This window comes from Ascaphus truei, chromosome 7 (assembly GCF_040206685.1).
Source record: "Ascaphus truei isolate aAscTru1 chromosome 7, aAscTru1.hap1, whole genome shotgun sequence".
NCBI lineage: Eukaryota > Metazoa > Chordata > Amphibia > Anura > Ascaphidae > Ascaphus > Ascaphus truei.
This window is the reverse complement of record NC_134489.1, coordinates 11,307,490-11,321,733: the sequence shown is the minus strand read 5'-3', so window position 1 is coordinate 11,321,733 and position 14,244 is coordinate 11,307,490. Positions and strand designations below refer to the sequence as shown.

General features: G+C 52.5%; 1 protein-coding gene across 1 annotated transcript in view; it reads right to left on the bottom strand.

The window, feature by feature from the left end:
- Window positions 1-14,064: 14,064 nt before the first annotated feature.
- The window catches only part of LOC142498706 (HHIP-like protein 1), a 69,489-nt gene continuing 69,309 nt past the window's right edge, over window positions 14,065-14,244 (bottom strand). Inside the window, exon 9 of the mRNA XM_075607001.1 lies at window positions 14,065-14,244. This exon is cut by the window's right edge and continues 1,062 nt beyond it. The gene's annotated coding sequence lies outside the window, so the exon portion shown is untranslated.

The following is a 14,244-nucleotide window of genomic DNA, read 5'->3' as shown; positions in this document are numbered from 1 at the left end:
GTGGTCTAACCAGTCCCCATTACATGTTCGTGTCTGGTGGTGCACCTGTAGGCAACAGAACTCCTGAGTCTCCCGCTTGATGGTATTAGGGGATGTCATCAGGACAGGTAGCCGAGGTAATGGGTGCGAGTCCAACTTACATCATGTGCAGCGCCTCCACCTCATCAGGGTCTATGCTTCCGCAGGGAGATGGTCCTGGTGAGGAACTCCTTCTCGGTGGTGATTGCCACTGCTGAGTAATCTCACACTCACACAGTGGAGGTATCTTTGAACATGGCATCTTTATTGTGGTTTGGGATGTAGCAGACTGCCCCATGCAGCTGCCGGCTCTAGCCGCACATCTCGTCGTGCTGTCCCTTTGCCAGGTACGCCCTCCCGAATTGAAGTGGGATTCCCTCTTCTCCTAGGGAGATCACCCCTGTGCCAGGTCCCTGGACACAGAGTGGCTTAGACAGACTTGATTGGTCAACCTGTACCGCTAGTTACTGCACTAGGGTCACAAAAGTGTTCCTACAATCCCTTATGCAGGAGAATACAATTTACCAGCGACTTCACGCAACTGCTGGAACCAACACTAACTGACAGTGTTGTGCCTTATATACTTCAGGAGGCAGGCGCATCCCTGATGTCACTATCCAGGGACTCAGAGCATACAGCCACTCCCCTCTATACATAGGGCACCTCACCAGGGTGTGAGGGAAAACCTCCATAACTACTGCTGGCACACCTGTACTTATCAGGACTTACTGCCAACAGAGAGGAAAGTAATATACCATTATTATGCATGGCTACATGTATATAACAGCCCTAACTTATTAGCGAAACGCAACCCAAACCACAAACATGAACCTTATTCTGAGAGTACCCCTATAGCCCCACCCTCTCCCAACACTGCCCACAATTTTCAATTTGTCCTAGTATCCGAAGAGGAGATTACACAAGCGCTCCTCAAATTAAAACTAAGCGGCCAATGTGGACCTGATTTACTGCAATGTACGTTCTTAAGGCTGAGTCCATAGGGACTTCAGCCGTGCGGAGGCTGAGGGAAAGCGGGTGCTTTCCCTGGCCTTAGTCCGCACGCCATCCTGGGGCGTGTCTGGGGGCGGGCCAGTGATGTCACGGAGCTGGTTCGCCCTCATTGGGCGAACTGCTCACGTGACCGGCCCATCGCTCCCCTCAGCGCACAAACTAAAAAAAATTTAAGAGCAACGCTAGCGGACGCGTGCGCGAGCCCCTGATAAAGCCGCTCTCATTGCGACTGCAGGGGCTCACTGACAAGCGTCAGCGCGCCTCAGCGGATAAGTGCTGAACATGGACTCAGCCTTAGACTCAGTTCCCCAGCAATTGCCAAACCAATTGCTTCCATAGTCAACTCTATCCTGTCCGCAGGCCATATCCCTAAGACCTGGAAAACTGCCAGAGTTGTCCCAATCTTCAAAAGTGGGGACAAAAACACTGTCTCAAACTACAGGCCAATCTCTCTTCTCCCAATTCTATCCAAAGTCATGGAAAAATGTGTCCACTCCCAATTAAGCGATTACTATACCAAGACCAATTTCCCTAGCCAATTCCAATCTGGCTTTCGCCCCAAACACTCTACCGTAACTACCCTGCTAAAAGTTTACAATGAAATCCAGTGTGGAATTGAACTGGAACAACTCACTGGTGGAATATTCCTAGATTTTGCAAAGGCTTTTGACACAGTCGATCATGCTATCCTGCTTAACAAACTCCAGAGCTCTGTAATAGGGAAGCATGCTTTAAACTGGTTTCAGTCCTACCTATCAGGTGATCCCAACATGTGTCCATCTCAGGCTCTAACTCCAATCCCTAAGATATCACCTATGGCGTCCCGCAAGGCTCTGTTCTGGGGCCCCTACTCTTCTCAGTGTTCATTAATGATCTTCCCACAGCTTATAAGGGAGCCTCAATACACATGTATGCAGATGACACAATCCTATATGCACACAGCCATAGCCTCTCTGACCTTCAACACATACTTCAATCTGACTTTTTGAGACTTGAAAATTGTATTTCCCAAAACAAACTCTTTTTAAACACTGACAAGACTGTAACAATGGTATTTGGGACCAAGGCTACATTTTTAAAGCTTCCAGTGACTGAGCTCCAGATCAGAACCAACGCTAACACCACCCTAACTCCGGTTACTAGTTTTAAATAATTGGGCATATGATTTGACTCCCATTTAACATTCGGGATGCACATTGATACCCTGACAACCAAAACCTATGCCAAACTAGGTGTACTTTAGAGCAGCGGTGCGCAAAGTGGGGGGCGCGACCCCCAGGGGGGGCGGGAGATTGTGCTGGGGGGGCGCGGGCAGTTGCAGAGGCCCCGCGCTCTTCCCCCAGGCATTTAAATTAAATGCCGGGGGATCGCGTGAGGCCCCTGCAACTGTTTACTTACCGGGATTCAGCCGTCTGTGTTGCGTCGCCATGGCAACGTGGCGTCAATAGACGCCGCAGCACCATGTGACTTGACGCTGCGTGGGCGTGTGACGTCATCTGACGCGAATGAAGGTAGGCAGGGGGGCGCGAGAGCCGGGGGCAGAGTGACAGGGGGGCGCAGCACAAAAAGTTTGCGCTCCCCTGCTTTAGAGGAACAAATCCTCCCTAAGGCTGTGCTTATAGCGGTGGCGGCAGCAGCGACGCGACATCGCAACACAACAAATGCATTGCCGCTGTCGCATGTGTGTACAGTAAGCGCGGTGCGACGGATTGGTCGTGATCGCTGGAAGTTATCTCGATTTGATTTTCCAGCGACCGTCGCGTCGCCGTCACTATAAGTGTAGCCTAAGTCTCCTGGTCAGAAAACGTATCGCACAGCAGATGCTAATGCCAATTATCGACTATGGAGACATAGTATATGGCTCGGCACCTCAAACCCACCTTAGCAAACTTGACACCCTCTACAACTCAATATGCCATTTTGTTCTCCAATGCAACTACAACACATCACTGCGAAATGCTCAAAGAACTAGACTGGTCATTACTGAGTCTAGGCGCAAAGTTCACCTTTCCTGTCTCACCCTCAAATACTTTCTTGGCAAGCTACCCAGCTACCTGAACAAGCTCCTCACCCCTACCACATGCAGCACCTATCATCTGAGATCAGACTCCAAAAGACTGTTCATGGTTCTAAGGCTCAACAAAGTATCCGGCCGCTCCTCCTTCTCTTACCGTGCACCCCAAAACTGGAACAACCTACCAGAGACTCTCACAGCTGCCACCAGTCTAAATTCTTTCAAATCTAAGGCTGTCTCACATTTTAATCTGGTCTGTAACTGTTTCATACGCCCATAATATATATTATCTCTAACTGTGCACACAATGTCTTGTATATAATGTATACCCTGTTCATTTATGTAACTGCATTTGTAACCATGTATTATTTGTCTTACTCTGTGCCCAGGACATACTTGAAAACGAGAGGTAACTCTCAATGTATTACTTCCTGGTAACACATTTTATAACTAAATGTTATAGCGGTGCTACTCAAGAAGTCCACTTTCCGCGCTGGGAGACACCTTATAGCCTATTTAACCGAGCTGTCGGTTGTGATACCTCTTAGCAGCTTTCCTCATACATGAGATTATTATTATTATATAGTGTACCTAGGTTTTCGAAACCTCCGTTTTCATCAGGTGCACGGTCACAGGAAAAACATGAAATGTGCATTTATAGCCCCGACGGCACTTAAGTGTTAAACGTCAGTTTGAACACACAGGTGCATTATAATACATTGCAGTTACTGCTTCTATTTTAAGCTCTGCTCCTCCACCCGAATCTTGAGATACTGGATGGGGCATTTAAATGGCCATCCAATGTGAAGCCGCAAACGGTTACGCTGCTGCTTCCTATATTGGCCCGCGTGGTCCAGGATATATGTGGCTGTAATCATTTCCCTAAAGAGGAGTTACACTGGTAACTAAACCCGTCAGTATTTTGGCAACCGAGGGTGGGGCCCTTGGAGCTAATAATTGCATGGTTTAGTTGGGGAGGGCGCCCTGGTTCCAATGCTGTAACTAAAACCAGTTCAGCAGCACATTAGAAGTATGTGAAAGGCCAGTCCCTCCTAGGACCACGTTGTACAGTAACATGTTCACGGCGTCACATCTGGGTGGTTGATGCCTTTTTGACATAAATCTTGACACCTGTAAGTATAAATAAATCATGTTCTAAAGTCTGGTTGTAAACGTGATGAGCTGAGACGTGGGAGGGGTTTGATTTACCCGGCTGCTCCCTTGGTCGGATACCACTGTGTGTTCAACAAAAGTTTGCACAGGCAAAGCCCCCATAACCCCCTCTCCCCTTTGTCTCGATTGTCTCCCTGATCAGGACAGGGTGGGATAAGGTTTGGGCAGCTGCACGGACTGCACCTATTGATACAAACACTGCATTTTCTAGTGCACAGCAGGGAGCTATGACATGTTGTGCAGTGCATGGTATATGGCCAGAGGAGGAACGAGGTATTTTTGCACCTGGGGCAAGTTCCACCAACTGTGCCCACCCCCCTCCATCCATTTCTTGCTCCCCATCCCCATCCATCCATTTCTTGCTCTCCTACCTCCATCCATCTTTCTTCCCCCCCCGCCATCCATTTCTCTCTCCCCACCTCTTCCATTTCTTCTCTCCCCACCCCCTCCATTTTTTCTCTCCCCACCCCCTCCATTTCTTCTCTCCCCACCCCTCCATTTCTTCTCTCCCCACCCCCTCCATTTCTTCTCTCCCCACCCCCTCCATTTCTTCTCTCCCCACCCCCTCCATTTCTTCTCTCCCCACCCCCTCCATTTCTTCTCTCCCCACCCCCTCCATTTCTTCTATCCCTACCCCCTCCATTTCTTGCTCCCCCCATCACCCCCCCATCCATTTCTAGCCCCCGCCATGCATTTCTTGCTCTCCCCCCATCCATTTATTTTCCTTCCACACCCCTCCATCCATTTCTCGCTCCCCCGCCATTCATTTCTGCTCCCCTCCATCCATTTCTCCCGCCCCAATCCATTTATTTTCCTTCCACCCCACTCCATCCATTTCTTGCTCTCCTCCCACCTCCATCCATCTTTCTCCCCCCCCCCCCCTCCATCCATTTCTTTTCTCCCCACTTCCCCCATTTCTTGCTCTCCCCATCACCCCTCCATCCATTTCTCGCGCCCCCCCCCCATGCATTTCTTGCTCTCCCCCCATCCATTTATTTTCCTTCCACCCCTCTCCATCCATCTTTCACCCCCCCTCCATCCATTTCTTTTCTCCCCACCCCCTCCATTTCTTGCTCCCCCACCACCCCTCCATCCATTTCTTGCTCTCCCTCTCTACCCCCCCCCCCCCCAATCCATTTCTTGTTCCCGTCCTGGCACTAGACACCAGACATTGTGACTAACTTCCGGGTTGAACCCCTGGGGCGGACTCTGCGCCCTCTGCTGCTGCCATCCTGCTCTGCCCGACACTGCTGCCCTGACCTCACTGCCAGCCTAAGCAGCGGAGCCTGGGGCCACTGCCCCACAGCCTCCCCCCTAGTTCCACCGGTGTATATAGCTAGGAGAGGCCCTGCAGGGAGATACGGAAACAAGCCATACATTTCTGGGAGCAGCCGAGGTCATTGCAGAAACGCTATAAAAAGGGAGACGCACAGAAACAGAATGTGATGGCAGGAAGAGCCATGTGCCCCCCCCCCCCCCAGACTGCCTCTTATCCTATCTGCGGTAAAATCGCACACCCTACTAGATCCTTTGGTTTCCCCTCATATTTAGGACCCCCACGCCTGTGTGAATTCCCTTATTGCAGGGGTGGCCAACCGGACTGGGACTTGGAGCCAGAATTTACCAGTGTTATTGTCAAAGGGCCACAATAAAAAAGAAACCATAATATATCCCTGTATACACTGATACAGAGTATAACCTGCCGGCACTACACACTGATTGATACAGAGTATAACCTGCCGGCACTACACACTGATACAGAGTATAACCTGCCGGCACTACACACTGATACAGAGTATAACCTGCCGGCACTACACACTGATACAGAGTATAACCTGCCGGCACTACACACTGATACAGAGTATAACCTGCCGGCACTACACACTGATACAGAGTATAACCTGCCGGCACTACACACTGATACAGAGTATAACCTGCCGGCACTACACACTGATACAGAGTATAACCTGCCGGCACTACACACTGATACAGAGTATAACCTGCCGGCACTACACACTGATACAGAGTATAACCTGCCGGCACTACACACTGATACAGAGTATAACCTGCCGGCATTACACACTGATACAGAGTATAACCTGCCGGCACTACACACTGATAGTGCTGTCAGGTTATACTCTGTGTTAGTGTGTAGTGCCGTCAGGTTATGCGCTGTATCAGTGTATAGTGCGGTCAGGTTATGCGCTGTATCAGTGTATAGTGCGGAGTATAAGCTGACGGCACTATACACCGATACTGCGTATGTAGCCAGCAGCACTATACACTGACCCAGGGTATAACCCGACACAGAGTACAAGTTGGAGGGGCGGAAGAGAAGAGGGGGTGAAACATGGGGATGGGGGGCAGTTGGGGAGAGGCAATTGGTGGGGCACAGGGGGGAGACGATGGGCAGTTGGGGTGACAGGGAGGAGACAGTTGGAAGGACGGAGCAGCTGGTACAACGGGGTGAAAGGGGGGCAAGGGGATGATGACGGGGCAGTGGTGGACAAGAGGGTGATAGGGGACAGGAGGGAAAGCAGTGAGAGAAAAGGGGGCAGCGGTGTGACTGCCCCCCCACCCCACCTTGCTCTCCTGTTGGAGGGATGGGGGGAGAGAGAATGGAGGGATGGGGGAGAGCGAGAATGGAGGGATGGGGGAGAGAGAATGGAGGGATGGGGGGAGAGATAATGGAGGGATGGGGGAAAGAGAATGGAGGGATGGGGGGAGAGATAATGGAGGGATGGGGGAGAGCGAGAATGGAGGGATGGGGGAGATAGAAGGGAGGGATGGGGGAGATAGAAGGGAGGGATGGGGGAGATAGAAGGGAGGGATGGGGGAGATAGAAGGGAGGGATGGGGGGAGAGAGAATGGAGGGATGGGGGGAGAGAATGGAGGGATGGGGGGAGAGAGAATGGAGGGATGGGGGAGATAGAATGGGGGGATGGGGGAGAGGGAATGGAGGGATGGGGGAGAGACAATGGAAGGATGGGGGAGAGGGAATGGAGGGATGGGGGAGAGACAATGGAAGGATGGGGGAGAGAGAATGGAGGGATGGGGGGGAGAGAGAATTGAGGGATGGGGGAGAGAGAATGAAGGGATGGGGAGAGAGAGAGAATGTGGGGATGGAGGGGAAAGAGAGAATGGAGGGAGGGGGAGGAGAGAGAGAATGGAGGGATGGGGGAGAGGGAATGGAGGGATGGGGAGAGAGAGAGAATGGGGGGATGGGGGGGAAAGAGAGACTGGAGGGAGGGGGAGGAGAGAGAGAATGGAGGGATGGGGGGAGACAGAAGTGAGGGATGGGGGAGAGAGAATGAAGGGATGGGGGAGAGACAATGGAGGGATGGGGGAGAGACAATGGAGGGATGGGGGAGAGAGAATGGAGGTATGGGGGGCGAGAGAGAGAGAGAATGGAGGGATGGGGAAGAGAGAGAGAATGGAGGGATGTGGGGGTGGAGAGAGAATGGAGGGATGGGGGAGAGGGAATGGAGGGATGGGGGAGAGGGAATGGAGGGATGGGGAGAGGGAATGGAGGGATGGGGGAGAGGGAATGGAGGGATGGGTGAAAGAGAATGGAGGGATGGGGAGAGAGAATGGAGGGATGGGGAGAGAGAGAATGGAGGGATGGGGAGAGAGAGAATGGAGGGATGGGGGAGAGAGAGAATGGAGGGATGGGGGAGAGAGAATGGAGGGATGGGGGGAGAGATAATGGAAGGATGGGTGAAATAGAATGGAGGGAGAGGGGATGGAGGGATGGGGGAGAGAGAGAATGGAGGGATGGGGGAGAGAGAATGGAGGGATGGGGGGAGAGATAATGGAGGGACGGAGAGAGAGAATGGAGGGATGGGGGAAAGGGAATGGAGGGATGGGGAGAGAGAATGGAGGGATGGGGGGAGAGATAATGGAGGGACGGAGAGAGAGAATGGAGGGATGGGGGAAAGGGAATGGAGGGATGGGGAGAGAGAATGGAGGGATGGGGGGGAGAGAGAATGGAGGGATGGGGGGAGAGATAATGGAGGGATGGGGGAGAGATAATGGAGGGATGGGGGAGAGAGAATGGAGGGATGGGGGGAGAGAGAGAATGGAGGGATGGGGGGAGAGAGAATGGAGGGATGGGGGAGAGAGAATGGAGGGATGGGGGAGAGAGAATGGAGGGATGGGGGAGAGAGAATGGAGGGATGGGGGAGAGAGAATGGAGGGATGGGGGGAGAGAGAGAATGGAGGGTTGGGGGAGAGAGAATGGAGGGATGGGGGGAGAGAGAGAATGGAGGGTTGGGGGAGAGAGAATGGAGGGTTGGGGGAGAGAGAATGGGGGGATGGGGGAGAGATAATGGAGGGATGGGGGAGAGAGAATGGAGGGATGGGGGAGAGAGAATGGAGGGATGGGGGGAGAGAGAGAATGGAGGGATGGGGGAGAGAGAATGGAGGGATGGGGGGAGAGAGAGAATGGAGGGTTGGGGGAAAGAGAATGGAGGGTTGGGGGAGAGAGAATGGGGGGATGGGGGGAGAGATAATGGAGGGATGGGGGAGAGCGAGAATGGAGGGATGGGGGAGAGAGAATGGAGGGATGGGGGGAGATAGAATGGAGGGATAGGGGGAGAGAGAATGGAGGGATGGGGGAGAGACAATGGAGGGATGGGGGGAGAGAGAGAGAATGGAGGGATGGGGGGAGATAGAATGGAGGGATGGGGGGAGAGAGAGAATGGAGGGTTGGGGGAAAGAGAATGGAGGGATGGGGGGAGAGAGAATGGAGGGATGGGGGAGAGCGAGAATTGAGGGATGGGGGGAGAGAGAATGGAGGGATGGGGGAGAGAGAATGGAGGGATGGGGGAGAGACAATGGAGGGATGGGGGAGAGAGAATGGAGGGATGGGGGAGAGAGAATTGAAGGATGGGGGAAGAGAGAATAGAAGGATGGGGGCGGAGAGAGAATGGAGGGATGGGGGGGAGAGAGAGAGAATGGAGGGATGGGGGGGGAGAGAATGGTGGGATGGGGAGAGAGACAATGGCGGGATGGGGGAGAGAGAATGGAAGGATGGGGGAGAGAAAATGGAGGGATGGGGAGAGAGAATGGAGGGATAGGGGGAGAGAGAATGGAGGGATGGGGAGAGAGAAAGTAGGGATGGGGGGAGAGAGAGATTGGAGGGATGGGGGTAGAGGGGATGGAGGGATGGGAGGAGAGAGGATGGAGGGATGGGGGAGAGTATGGAGGGATGGAGTGGAGAGAATAGAGGATGGGGGGAGAGATTGGAGGGATGGGGGTAGAGGGGATGGAGGTAGAGGGGATGGAGGGATGGGAGGAGAGAGGATGGAGGGATGGGGGAGAGTATGGAGGGATGGAGTGGAGAGAATAGAGGGATGGGGGGAGAGAATGGATGGGGAAGAAAGGATGTAGGGATGGGTGGGAGAGAGAATGGAGGGATGGGGGGGAAGAGAGAATGGAGGGATGGGGGGGAAGAGAGAATGGAGGGATGGGGGAGATAGAATGGAGGGATGGGGGGGAAGAGAGAATGGAGGGATGGGGGAGAGAGAATGGAGGTATGGGGGGCGAGAGAATGGAGGGATGGGAGAGAGGGAATGGAGGGATGGGGGGAGAGAATGGTGGATGGGGAGAGAGAGAGAGAATGGAGGGATGGGGGAAGAGAGAATGGAGGGATGGGGAGGAGAGAATGGAGCGATGGGGATGAGAGAGGGAATGGAGGTATGGGGGGAGAGAGAGAGAATGGAGGGATGGGGAGAGAGAGAGAATGGAGGGATGGGGGGGGAGAGAGAATGGAGGGATGGGGGGAAAGAGAGAATGGAGGGAGGGGGAGGAGAGAATGGAGGGATGGGGGAAAGAGAATGGAGGGATGGGGGGAGAGAGAATGGAGGGATGGGGGGAGATAGAATGGAGGGATGGGGGAGAGAGAATGGAGGGATGGGGGGAGAGAGAATGGAGGGATGGGGGGAGAGAGAATGGAGGGATGGGGGGAGATAGAATGGAGGGATGGGGGAGAGAGAATGGAGGGATGGGGGGAGAGAAAATGGAGGGATGGGGGAGAGAGAATGGAGGGATGGGGGAAATAGAATGGAGGGATGGGGGGAGACAGAAGTGAGGGATGGGGGAGAGAGAATGGAGGGAAGGGGGAGAGAGAATGGAGGGAGGGGAGAGAGACAATGGAGGGATGGGGGAGAGAATGGAGGGATGGGGGAGAGATAATGGAGGGATGGGGGGAGAGAGAATGGAGGGATGGGGATAGAGAATGGAGGGATGGGGGGAGAGAGAGAATGGAGGGATGAGGAGGAGAGAATGGAGGGATGGGGATGAGAGAGGGAATGGAGGTATGGGGGCGAGAGAGAGAATGGAGGTATGGGGGGGCGAGAGAGAGAGAGAATGGAGGGATGGGGGGAGAGAGAGAGAATGGAGGGATGTGGGGGTGGAGAGAGAATTGGGGGATGGGGGGAGAGGGAATGGAGGGATGGGGAGAGGGAATGGAGGGATGGGGAGAGGGAATGGAGGGATCGGGGAGAGAGACTGGAAGGATGGGGGGAGAGAGAATGGAGGGATGGGGGGAGAGAGAATGGAGGGATGGGGAGAGAGAGAGAATGGAGGGATGGGGGGGAAAGAGAGAATGGAGGGATGGGGGGGAGAGAGAATGGAGGGATGGGGAGAGAGAATGGAAGGATGGGGGGAGAGAGAATGGAGGGATGGGGGGAGAGAGAATGGAGGGATGGGGAGAGAGAATGGAGGGATGGGGGAGAGAGTGAATGGAGGGGTGGGAGGAGAGAGAATAGAGGGATGGGGGAGGGAGAGAATGGGGGGAAGAGAATGGGGGGGAGAGAATGGCGGGATGGGGTAGAGAGAATGGAGGGATGGGGAGAGAGAGAATGGAGGGATGGGGCGGAAGAGAGAATAGAGGGATGGGGGAGAGAGAATGGCGGGATGGGGGGAGAGAGAATGGAGGGATGGAGGAGAGAGAATAGAGAGATGGGGGAGAGATGGGATGGGGGGAGAGAATGGAGGGATGGAGGAGAGAGAATAGAGGGATGGAGGAGAGAGAATAGAGAGATGGGGGAGAGATGGGATGGGGGGAGAGAATGGAGGGATGGGGCGGAAGAGAGAATAGAGGGATGGGGGAGAGAGAATGGAGGGATGGAGGAGAGAGAATAGAGAGATGGGGGAGAGATGGGATGGGGGGAGAGAATGGAGGGATGGGGCGGAAGAGAGAATAGAGGGATGGGGGAGAGAGAATGGCGGGATGGGGGGAGAGAGAATGGAGGGATGGAGGAGAGAGAATAGAGAGATGGGGGAGAGATGGGATGGGGGGAGAGAATGGAGGGATGGAGGAGAGAGAATAGAGAGATGGGGGAGAGATAGAATGGATGGATGGGGAGAGAGAGAATGGAGGGATGGAGGAGAGAGAATAGAGAGATGGGTGGAGAGATAGAATGGAGGGATGGGGGGAGAGAGAGAATGGAGGGATGGGGGGAGAGAGAGAATGGTGAAAAAACTGGGACATTTTAAAGAATGTCAGGCAGCCAGGACAGACATTAAAAAAACGGGACTGTCCCGGCTAAACCGGTACATCTGGTCACCCTACCCACACACAGACTACTGTCACCTTCTCCTGATTGTCTGCTGCTGGTTAATGCAGCCAATCAGGATCATGGAAGCTGCCCAGGCCCCCAGCGGCAACCCTGCTTTCTTCCTGCTCTGGGAAATCCAATAAGGTCAGGTCACTATGTCCAGAGAGGTAATACCGGACACATACATGTCCGGTATTACCTCTCATTTTTTTCTGAACAGGGTCTAAATACAGGACAGTCCAGTTCAATACCGGACACCTGACAACCCTAACTTCCTCACATCTCCCGAGCCTCCCACCCTCCAGCATCAGAGCAGGACCTCTTGTTCCAGCATTTCTCTTTCTCTGAAACGTGCTGCCCTCCTGCACCTTGTTGAAACCCTTGATAACATATGAAACATCCAATCCTATCCCCCCTCTCTCCCTTCTCTCCTCCAAGCTGTACATTTTAGTCTTTCCTGATATCTTTTATCATGTAGACCAGGACTCTTCAACCAGTTCTCCAAAGGGGTCAGATCAGAAAACATTTAAGAGTAAAAGGGCCACTTATGTTGTTTTAGATACATTTATAAACCTGAAAATGATCGTATTTCAACAGTCTGCAAGCCCGTATAACACCGGTACCATATATTTACATTCCCTTAAATTACTAGTGAGTTTTAGTGTGAAACTCTGAACTATGCTCCTGTCCGTTCATACTAGTTGCTTGGGCATCCGAGAGTCCATGGGCAACATCAAGGTCCATCGCTAGTAGAAGAGCCTTGATGTAGACCAGGGGTGCGCAAACTTTGTGTGCTGCGCCCCTCCTGCCTGCCAGCCCCTGTGCTCGCGTCTCCCATTACCTAAAATCCGGCGTCAAAAGAAGCGCAGGGTCACGTGACGTCACATGACCCGCGGCATCATTTGCCGCGCGTTGCCGAAGACAAAGTAGGAGACACTGCAGAGGCCTTACGCGATCCCCTGGTACTTAATTTAAATGCCGTGGGGAAGAGAGCGGGGCCTCTGCAGCCACCGCGCCCCCCAGAAAAATTTTGCGCCCCCCACTTTGTGCACCGCTGATGTAGACCATGCAAAAGGCGTCCTTTGCCCAGCCTCTAATTTATTGATATTCTTCTGGGACATGTATGTCTCCTACTGTCCCTCAGTGACTCCACACCTGCTTGTGGAAACCCGGCAATCCTTATTGCTATGCCACTGCTTTCGGCCAGCAAAGATGAGCGTGGGGAGGACCCAGGGAAGCGGCGAGAAGAAAGACATACAAGAAATATTTATTGCAGGCAAAACAAATGAAAACACATTTCGCTCGTGAGAACAGGAACGCTGAATAGTAATTCTTTCCATTTGACGTTAAGGGGTTAAAACAGAGCACACCAGCTGTGTTAACACAGGACTCTGTGTGTATATAGCCTCAAGGATATAAGGTAGTTCATGTTTTTAGGTAGTACAGTCCGGGACACCTAGTCTTATGTTTAGTGTCTTATGCATTTCATTTCAGAACTCTCTTAGACACTCACATCAAGATGAGGGGGATGTGCCACTAACTTTAGCCTAACAGCAAAACGGTTAGAAGTACAGTAGGATAGCTTGCTCCATCACACCTCATGGGCACAGAGATGTCAGCAGATGAGCACAGGTCTCACCCACTCTGCCCATTTTCCTATCTGCTGTGGACCTTCAGACTCTATTAGATTCTTGTTTTTTCCCATATTCAGGATCCTCAGTTTTCGTTTTGCTATATTACCTCCTCCCACACACACCTGTGCTGAAGAGCTGTTCCATGCGCTCGCTACCCCTGCAGTGAAGGACTTCTTCACGTTCTCCCCGATCCTCCTAACCCTCTGGCTTTAGAGCAAAATGTCTTGTTCTAGCATTTCTTTCTATGGGAAATGCTTCCAGCCTGCATGTTTTAAGGAAATCCCTGCTTCAGCACAGATGGCTTAATCAGTGGCTCAGTCATTGATTGAGCCATTTGTGCTAAAGCAGAGATATCCTTAAAACCTGGACTTGTTGGTGGTCCTCGAAGTTGGCTACTTCTGGTCTAGATCATATTCTCCTCTCCCTCCTTTATCTCCCATACCCATTGTCTTCCTCTCTCTCGCTCTCACCCGACCAGCTAGAGAGCAGGACCTCTTGTTCTAGTATTTCTTTGTTGCATATTGGGTTTACTTCCTCAGACCAGCTGGGGACACTTTCCATTTATGGTTAATATTCTAATAATCGTGACACCATGATCCTGGCATAATGGTTGAGGTGTGCTGGATCTTCTTAGCTCCCTGTGCTTCATTAGTTAATTAAAAAGACATCATTTATTAATGAAAAATAACAGTGACCCTTTCCCACCATTGCTCCATCATAACAACGTGCAGTTTTACAGGAACGAGGAAGCACCTCCTTTCTCCCTGAGAACTTCCTTCATTCTAAAGCGGCTCAACAGAATCATTTTTAATACTCCAACAGTTCCTCCTTT